The sequence below is a fragment of the Ailuropoda melanoleuca genome, chromosome 20 (assembly GCF_002007445.2).
Source record: "Ailuropoda melanoleuca isolate Jingjing chromosome 20, ASM200744v2, whole genome shotgun sequence".
NCBI lineage: Eukaryota > Metazoa > Chordata > Mammalia > Carnivora > Ursidae > Ailuropoda > Ailuropoda melanoleuca.
This window is the reverse complement of record NC_048237.1, coordinates 3627210-3637297: the sequence shown is the minus strand read 5'-3', so window position 1 is coordinate 3637297 and position 10088 is coordinate 3627210. Positions and strand designations below refer to the sequence as shown.

At 44.0% G+C, this 10088-nt stretch overlaps 1 pseudogene; it reads right to left on the bottom strand.

Moving 5' to 3' along the window:
* Positions 1-1143: 1143 nt before the first annotated feature.
* LOC100463918 lies at positions 1144-8830 on the bottom strand (annotated as a pseudogene).
* Between the last annotated feature and the right edge of the window lie 1258 nt (positions 8831-10088).

The window sequence follows — 10088 nt, the reverse complement described above, 5'->3', positions numbered from 1 at the left end:
TGACGCTGTTCAAGCTATATCTTTGTTGGAAGAGGATGGCCTTTATGGCACCATTATTTCTCCATATTAGGGGCAGGGGATGGGATAGGCCATCAGCGCATGCTGTCTCAGCGCTCCGAGGGTGGAACTTGAGACCTGGCTCCCTTCTCAGAAAGTCTAGAAATCTTCAGCGGTGGCAGTCCCAGGCACTGGCTCTTACTTTATGGCCCCTTCATTTCCAACCCCACATGTTGAAAACATCTTGATTTCCATTTGCCTCCAAGCCCTGAGTTTTCGGCATCCCACTTCTGAAGAGCATGTGGGTTCCGCCTGGCGACCCAGTCCCTGCTAGCTCTTGGGATGAGGCATTTTCAGTGCCATGTCCCAGTGGTGGTTGTCGCTGTTTCTCGTTCTGAAATTACTCAGACGCAGGAAGCCTGCCTCCTCCGGAAGTTTTGTCCCTTATCTCACATTACTGTGAGCTGGAGAATCAATCTCAGCGATTCCTGAACCAAGGCTGTCGCTGCTTCCAACCTATGCCCTGGGGCCCAGTGAGGAGCAAGGCTCCTCCATGTCCTTCTCAAGACCCGTAGCGCCCCAGCTTCTGGTGGTCAGGCCTCCAAGGGCCCTTCCAGCTATGTCTTGTCCTGGGGCAGTGGCGGATGACTTGCATGCTCTTTTGCCCCAGTTCTCTTCAGAAAAAGTAAATTTTGGGGCGCCTGGGTGGCTCAGTCTTTAAGCGTCTGCCTTCAGCTCAGGGCATGATCCCAGGGTGCTGGGATCGAGCCCCGCATAGGGCTCCCTGCTCTCCTGGAGCCTGCTTCTTCCTCTCCCACTCCCCCTGCTTGTGTTCCCTCTCTCGCTGGCTGTCTCTCTGTCTGTCAAATGAATAAATAAAACCCTTAAAAAAAAAAAAAGAAAAAATTTTATTTTAATCAGCCTGATTGAGGCATAACTCACATACAACAAAATTCACCATTTTTTTAATTCAAAGTTCGATCTATTTTTCTGTTGAATCAAGTATTAGCTCCCAGTATAGTTTGGTTTTTTTATGCCTTCCAAACATTAGCACAGTTAATATCACCTTATCAATAACCAAATTATAAATCAATTCAGGCCCAGTGGTTATGTCCACATCTATATTGTTCGGGTGGTCAGGAACTTTTAACTGTTTGCTTTAGCTTTTGGTTCTTGGTTCTGTCTCTAAATACAAAAGAGCTGAGAGGCCTCTGCTGCCCACCCCCCCAAAAGAGGTTAACAGCAAACAAACTCCAGGTTTTGGAATAATTACAAGTGAGCATCTTGACCAAATAAACCCTGTGGCCTCCCAACTGCAGATTGAGTTGAGTTTCTCTGCAGGGCTGGCTGTGTCCCCCAATCCCACACACATCAGTCCCATTTCATAATAAGAGCCCAGGGGGAAAAAAGCTATTTGGGGACCTGCCAGGTGATTGTACAAGGACCTCAATTTCTCAGGCACCAGGAGCTCCACTTTGTCGAGGACCTGGTGGTAGGTAGCCTGAAAGCCCTGGGGGCCCAGCGGCTGATGTCTCTGTGGATGGATGACCGCCGGGTGGGAGAGTGGCCGCGTGCTCACCCCCGGCTGACAAAGAAGGGCACCCCTCACCTCCTCCTGCCACCGTGCCTCGCGTCCTCCTCTCCCCTAGGGTGCCCTTCCAGGCACTCAGCCTGCCCTCCTGCAAACCCACCGGGGGCCAGGGCCCAGAAAAGAAAAAAAAAATCACCATTTTTAAGGAGACAGTTTGATGCATTCTCACAAATGTATCATCGTGTAATCACCATGACCATTAAGATATAGAACATTTCCATCATCACTCAAATCTTTCCTTTGCGTCTCTTTGAAATCAATACCCTCCTCTCCACCCACAGCCCCAGGATTCACTGGTCTGCTCTCTGTCTTCTAGAATTTTATAGAAATGTATCATAGCGTATGTGGTCTTCTAGGTCCGGCTTTTGAGATCCATCCAGGTTGTTGCCTGTATCAGTAGCAACTTATTTTTATCCCTGAGTAATATTATGGTGTGAATATACCAAAATTTGTCCAGTAGTTAATGGCTATTTGGGTAGTTTCAAGGTTGGGACCATTTTGAATATACACATACAAGACTTTCTATGAACACATTTTTTTAATTCTCTTGGATAAACACCTAGCAGTGGGATTTCTGGGCCATATTGTAAGTATATATTTAACTAAGAAACTGCCAGACTGTTTTTTAAAGAGGCTGTTCTCTTTTTTTTTTTTTTTTTTTTTTTTTTTTTTTTTTTTTTTTTAGAGTGAGAGAGAGTGCACGATTGGAGAGGGGAAAGGGAAAAGGAGAGAGAGAGAATCTTAAGCAGGCTCCACGCAGACTTGACACCGGGTTCGATTATAGGACCCTGAGATCATGACCTGAGCCAAAATCAATAGTTGGGAGTTTAACTGACTGAGCCAGCCAGGTGCCCCAGAGGCTGTTCTCATTTTTGCATTACCCCCAGCACTGTGTGAGGGTTTAGTTGTTCCACGATCTCCTGTCATTTGATTTTGACAGTCTTTTTAATATTAGCCACCCTAGTGGATATGTTGTGTTATCTCCATTTGGTTTTAATTTGTTTTTTTCTAATGACTAATGATGTCGAGCATCTCTTCATCTGCTTATTTCCCAAACATCTGTCTTATTCTGTGAAGGGTCTCTTTAAAACTTTTGCCTCTTTTTCAAAAAATCAGGTTGTTTCATCTTGTTATTGAATTATAAGAGTTCTTTATATATTCTGAAAACAAATAATTTTCCTGAATATATGTGTTTTGCAAATATCTTCTCCCAGGCTATGTTTTCTCTTTGCATTTCTTAACAATGTCTTTTCAAAAGCAGAAGTTGTTAATTTTGATGTTCAAGTTTCAAGCTCCTATCTAAAGAATTTTTGCCTATCCAAAGGTCACAACAAATTTTTTCCTAAGTTTTTTCCTAGAAATTTTGTGGTTTAGCTCTTATACTTCAGTCTATGATTTATTTCAGATTAATTTTTTTACATGGTGTGAGAGAAAAAGTATTTCTCCCCCATATAGTTTGTTCTGACACCATTTGTGTAAAGAACTATCCCTTTTCGATTGAGATACCTCGGTACTTTTGTCAAAGATCAATTGCTCAGGGATGCCTGTGTGGTTCAGTCAGCTGAGCATTCAACTCTTGGCTTCGCTCAGGTCATGATCTCAGGTTCATGAGATCAAGCCCCATGTTGGGCTCCACACTCAGTGCAGAGTCTGCTTGAGATTTTCTCTCTCCATCTCCCTCTGCCCCTCCCCCGTGCTCTCTCGCTTGCACACTCTCTCTCTCTCTCTCTCTTTCAAATAAATAAATAAAATCTTTAAAAAAACTAATTGCTCATATATGTGTGGGTCTCTTTCTGAACTCTATTGTGGTCCACTGATATCCATGTGTGTTCTTATGCCAATACCCCACTGTCATTATTAGATGTAGCTTTATGGAAAGCCTTAAAATTAGCATGCGTCCTCCAACTTTATTCTTCTTTTTCAAAATTGTTTTGTCTATTCTAGGCCTCAGCATTATCATATACATTTTTATATCACCTTGTCAATTTCTACAAAATCACTGCGGGAATTCCGACTGGTATTGCTTAGGACATACAGATCAATTTGGAGGGAAACAATATTGAGTCTTCCAATCTATGAACATGGTATATCTCTCTACTAATTTAGGCCTTTAAATTTTTTTTTCTCAGCAATGGTTTTCAGTTTTCAGTGTACAGATCTCTCACCTATGTCGTTAAATTCATCTTCAGTATTTCATGTTTTTCAATGCTATTGTAAATGATACTTTAAAATTTCAGTTTCCAGGGTGCGTGGGTGGCATCCAACTCTTGATCTCAGCTCAGGTCTTGATCTCAGGGTCATGGGTTCAAGCCCTGTATTGGGCTCCATACTGGGCATGGAACCTACTTTAAATAAAATAAAATAAAATTTCAGTTTCCAATTGTTCAACCTCATCTATGGGAGTCTTTTATGTTAATATGATGTCTGATATTAATTGATTTCTAACATTGATTCACCTTGCATTTCTGGGATAAACCCTACTTGGTCATTATGTATTATCCTTTCTATATATAATTTTAGTTTGTATATATACAATTTTAGTTTGCTAAAATTGTGTCGATGATTTTGTGTACCTATACTCATGAGCAATATCAGCCTGTAGTCTTTTTCTCTTTGGTAATATTTTTCACTAATTTTGGTAGCAGGGTAGTGCTGACCTCATAAAATAAGCTGAGAAGTATTATTTTATCTTCCATTTGATGGAAGAATTTCTGTAAAACTGGTATTACTTCTTCTTTACATGTCTGGAAAAATTCACAGTGGAGCCATCTGGGCCCAGAATTTTCTTGCAGTTGCTGTTTTTGTTCTAAGATTTGCCATTAGGAACTCAAATTTCCTCATAAATATCATTTATTTCTCTATTGTTTTAGGTTTTCTGTTTCTTCTTGACAGAACTACAGTAATTTATATCTTTCAAAGATATTGTCCATTTCACTCAAGCTGTAACATTTACTGACATATGTCATTCATTATTTTAATATCCTTCTAATATGTGAAGTAATCCCTTTTCATCCCTGATACTGATCATTTGTATCTTCTTTTATTTTCCTGGTAAGTCAAACTAGAGATTTACCTATTTTATTGATCTTTCAAAGGATTATTGTATTAGTTTCCTTTTGCTGCTGTGATAAATTACCACAAACTTTGTGTCTTCAAACAACACACATATGTTACCATACAGTTCTGGAAGTCAGAAGTCTAAAATCAGTCTCACTGGGCTGAAGCCAAGGTGTCGGCTGGGCCGATTCCTTCTGGAGGTTCTCAGGGGAACATGAACTCTCTTGCCTTTTTCAGTTTCTAGAAGCTACCTACACTCTTTGGCCCATGTCCCCTCCATGCATGTTGCACCTTCTTCCTTCTACCATCGTTAGTCTAACCCTGACCCTCCCACCCCCTCTAATTAGGATGCTTGTGATTACAATGGGCTCACCAGAATATTCCCAGATTATCTCTCTGGTTCGAGATCCTTAAAAAAAATCACATCTGCAAAGTCCCTCTTACCATATAAAGTAACAGATTTCCAGGTCATGGGTGTCTTTGGGCAACTGGTACTCAGCTTACCGCAGCATTCAATTTCATTGTTTTTCTCCATTGTTTGTTCATTTCCTATTTTATGGATTTCCAGTGTTCTTTCTAGTGTTTCTTTCCTTCTTTTTGCCTTAGATTTGTTTTGTTCTCTTTTTCTAGTTCCTTAAGGTAGAAGTTAAGATTTTTTTATTTGAAATATTTCTTCTTTTATATTAAAAACATTTAATGCCGTAAAGTCCCCTCAAAATACTGCTCTAAATACACCCCAAAATTTTTTATATGTTGTGCTTTCAATTTCATTTGCTTCAAAAACATTCATCTTCTGCAAGATCTTCTTTGGCCCATGTGTTATTTTAAGAATATGCATTTAACCTGGAATTTTTTAGATGTATTTCTCTAGTTGATTTCTTTTTCTCTCTTGATTTCTTTTTTCTCTCTCGTTGATTTCTAATTAATTCCTAATTAGAAACGTGTATGCTAACTTACTTCTCTTGTGTATATCTGAGCTTTTAAATTTATGGAGACTTATGACTCAGAATCTTGATGACTATTTCATGTTTGAAAACGTGTGTTTTGCTGTTTTGAAAAGGGTATGTATTCTGCTGTTTTGGGATGATGTCGTCTATAAACATCAATTAGGTCAACCTGACTGATAATGCTGTTTAAGACTTCTATATCTTCCCTCATTTCCTGTCTATTTTTTCTATTACTGGGAGAAGCGTGTTGAAATTCTGCAACTGCAACTGTAGATGTGCACCTTTTAGCTCTGTGAGTGTGTGCTTCACGGATTTTGGAATCTCAGTTGTTAGGTTCACATCCGTTTAGAATAGTTACATCCTCTTGCGGATTGACCACTTTATCATTGTGTAATGCCCCTCTCTTTCCCTGCAAACAGTCCTCGTTCGGTTTTCAAGATAGCGTAAGAGAGGACCCGAGGTCGTGTGGCTGGTCTAACACTGCCCATTTACGCCTACATAAATGCCACATCATTTTAAAGCTGGAACCTCACACATAAATGATCTTTAGAGCCCATGAAATGTAGCTTCTCCTGCTTTTTAAAGTCTCGTACTGTAGATTTGCAGCCAAGCAATGGAGAAATTATTCCATTCCCTGTACCTAAAAGCTGACATAAGAAAACAGTCTCTTTTCCCTCTAATCAAAACCTTGCCTCGGCTCCCTCTGTTCACTGAGCCCAATGCCATGCTTGCATGTTCGTAAGGCTGGTACTTGCCGCCTTGCACGAACAGCTGCTTGCCTGTGGAGAAAGCTGCCGGTAGCTGCTAGGTCAAAATCCCCTTGGACTGTGCTCCCTGTAAGTCAAAGGCCTCAAGCTGCCAGCCCAACCCCACCCATCAGAGGACAATCGCATACTTGTAAAAACTAGTCGCACAGTGCACCCAAGCCCTACGAACCCCCAGAGTTAGAGGAAAAAATCCTGGGACCCGAGTTTATGCCACTGAAGCCCTAAAGTCACCCAGTTCAAAGCTTCATGTTTTGGGCTCCGCAAATCGGACTACTTCTCTGTCTCTCAAAGTGCCGGGATTGTGCTCCAAATGCGGGGGGAAAGGATGCTATCTGTTGGACTCCCTCAAACTCAATCACCCTCCCGTGTTGATGCTCATCACAGCTGGTTACATACAGTGTGTAGCAAGGTTTCTTTTCCCCACTGTCCAGTAACGCACTGGTCTCAGTTTGGTGGGGGGGGGGGGTCCTACCACACTCCCCCGTCTGTAAGTTCGGGCCCCTCACTATTTTATGAAGGGAGAGATTCCTCGTGTCCTGGAATGGTGACAAGGGTGGGAGATGTCCCCCACAGGACAGTTTGGGTGGAGCTTAGGCACATCTGGGAGCCCGGTGCGTGTTTCTCTGCTGGAGGGGCCGCAGGCAGTGAGTGGGGTGGGAGGCGGGGTGGTGCCCTGCCTCTCTTGGTCATCACTGCTCTCGGTGATACCTCCCACACCCAAGTCAGTCCCTTTTGCACGTAGCTCCTGGCTGCCTCCACAGCTGTGTCCAAGATCACCTTCTTCCCGCCCCCCAATCCCAGATGACGCTCCTACTCATTCCTGGGGAAGCAGGCAGGGTGTCAGCTTCTCCCCCCATCTCTTATTAATCTTTATGATGCCATATCCTATGTTTTGCTCCCCTCAGGGTCTTCCTCTTCAATTCCTAATTACCTAGTTTGGAAATCAGACAAAAGAAAACAAAAACAAATATTAACCATTTCTTTCTCTTTCCATCTGGATGTTCTGACCTCCAGGGAGAAAGCCACAGACATACAGAAATGTAAGAAGAGCGCAGAGATTTAGATTCAGGACTCGACGTCAGCGCCCACGTTTGCCCACGCCACACCAGAGGGGTCTCACAATCCCTCCAGATGCCCACCCGGGACAGCGCTCCCACACAAGGAGAACCATCAGCCATCCACGTCTAGTCCCGTGACAGTGCTGGTAATTAAGTAGGCCAGGAGGTTTTACGTATGAATGCCCTATAGATGGCAGAGGTTAAGCTGTGTGCCCAAGACACACCACTTGTCAGAAGCACAGCTGGGATTCAACTCCAGGCTGCTGAACCCCCCCACGCCCCCGCCCTGGGGTCACCTGGCAGGACAGGTGGGCAGCCGGCTCAGAGCAAGACAGGGACACAGGGCAGAGGCCAAAGCAAGGGGGACACTTGTTCTAAAATGAAACTGCCCCCATGGAAGATGGGAGAGGAAGGGCAGGAGTATTCTGGGCCTGATTCTGCTCCACGTACAGGTTAGCTGGCCACTGGTTCTGAAGACCTTTCTCTCGAAGCACCAGCCCCAGTGGGACTCTGTTTAGATGCCTTCTGGTTGTTTCCACTCAAAGCTATCTTCCAAAACTCAGAATTTTCCACCTACCTTTATGAATAGGATGTAAGTGTAATATGAAGAGGTGAGAGGAGAAAATCTCTTATCCTGGGATGGGGGGGAGGGGAGCTGTGTGTGACAGAGCTCGAGGCTGCCCCAGGTACTAACACCCCAGCCATTGATGTCATCCCCCTTCTGGACTGTTCTTGGGTTAGCTATAATAACATGAAACTTTAAAATTGTTCAGACCAGCACAGAGCGCTCTTCTGATGGGACTCTGAGGAAGACTCCTATATGGGTTTCAGAGATAGAATGGGAAAAATCCCTGCTGGCCTTGCATTACAATCCTTGAGGGGTCTTCAAAGTTGACGAAGGACAAAAGTCGCGGTTTTTTTTCCCCCGACAGACTTTTCAGATTCAAGACTCCCATGTGAGGGATCCTTCTGAGGGAACGTGGGGATTCCTGCCAAGAGTAATTATGGCTGCATCCTCATGGTCCCCTGAAAAGTTGAAATCAAGCAGCAGGTCCAGCAGCTGTGGCTGTCCAGGGACGCCCTTTCTCCATAGGACTGGGGCTGAGTCTACGCAGTGCCACTAGAAGTCAGGAGTCACCCACTGTCCCTCTGACCTCAGCTCACACCACAATCTTCCACATGCATGACCCAACGGCCCCACTGGTCTTCTTTATGTTTCTCAAGTACGCCAAGGTTTTCTCCTTTCGGTCTCGGAAACTGCTGTTTCCCGGGCTTGGAATGTTCTTGGCCAGACTTGTGCCTGGCTGGCTTCTTGGCATCACTCAGGCCACTCCTCCAGGAGGCCTCCCTCACCAGCAATTCTAAAGAAGTATGGGAGCTCATTTTCCCACCTTCGTGTTTTATTTTCTTCATAGCGATTATGACTAACGTTTTCTAATGTATTCACTCTGTTGCTGTCTTTCTCCTCCACTAGCATATAAACTCTATGAGGGCAGGAATCTTGTCTTCCTTGTTCACTGCTGCATCCCAGCACCTTGCCTGGCACACAGCAGACACTCAAGAAAGACTGATTAAACAGGTGAGGGAGAGGATGACGGCGCTGCTCGACGTGGGGCCAACTGCTCCCCTCATCCAGAAGCGACCACAAACTGGCAGGGGTCTGCAGGCCTCCGGGGGGCACGTCGGTGTGTATCAGCATCACCATGCCCTTGCTACAGGGACGGCATTTGGGCTCACGGTTGAAAGAAAGAATTACAGGATTTGAGCTGATAAAATTGCATCTGTCATATACCAGCTGGTTTTCAAGATAGTAAGGAAAGCCGTAGAGCTTTCTCGTTTTAGGAACAGCTACTGTGTCCTAACCCATTTCTCTCAGCAGTGCCCCATTTTGAACGATTGTGGTTTTCTCTCATTTTTCTTTGAAGTATTTATTCACAGCCTGTGGCCTGTTCTAGTTTGCGGGAGTTGGAAAGCAGGTCTGGGGAAGGTGGCTGAGCTCTCCACTCACACAGCGGAGGAGGCCACCAGTCACTGGTCCCGGCTCTTCACAAGACAACATGGTGACCTTTATTAAGATTAAAGGCAATCACCATTCGTGTGCTTCATTTACAAGGATTTTGTAAGGAGTCCGTGGAACCTTCCCCAGCCGGTCCTCTGGTCCAACTTTCCGCCAAGTGCAACACCTTCCATGACATGGCTAACAATTGTCCAACCTCTGTGTAAACAGTCAACTACATCACCGGGCAGGCAGCCCCTGTTTTACCCCTGGCAAACCTTTTCTGAGGAAATGTCCCAATAAAATCAATTATTTTTCTTTTAAAACCCTGTTCTGTGGGCAGTTGGTAGATATTTTTAAGTTTGGGATTTGGGCCATATGGAGTGAAATATTTAGAAATGTTTAGAGCTATTTCGTTCCTTAGGAAAACGAGATTGAAAATAACCTAAGAGAAAATATAACACCACTGGCTTTCCCATTCATAAACACATTCCGCTTGGCACCTACTTCTCTGACATTCTATGAGGTGAGGGAGCCTGGAGTTGAAATTTCATTTGCATGTTATCCCACCGTGATAGGAAATTATTTCTCCTTGGCCAACTCGTATCATGCAGATTGCTCTAAAATCAGATTACAGATGTTTGTTTTGATTGATTAGTTAGTCCTGCCTTTAAA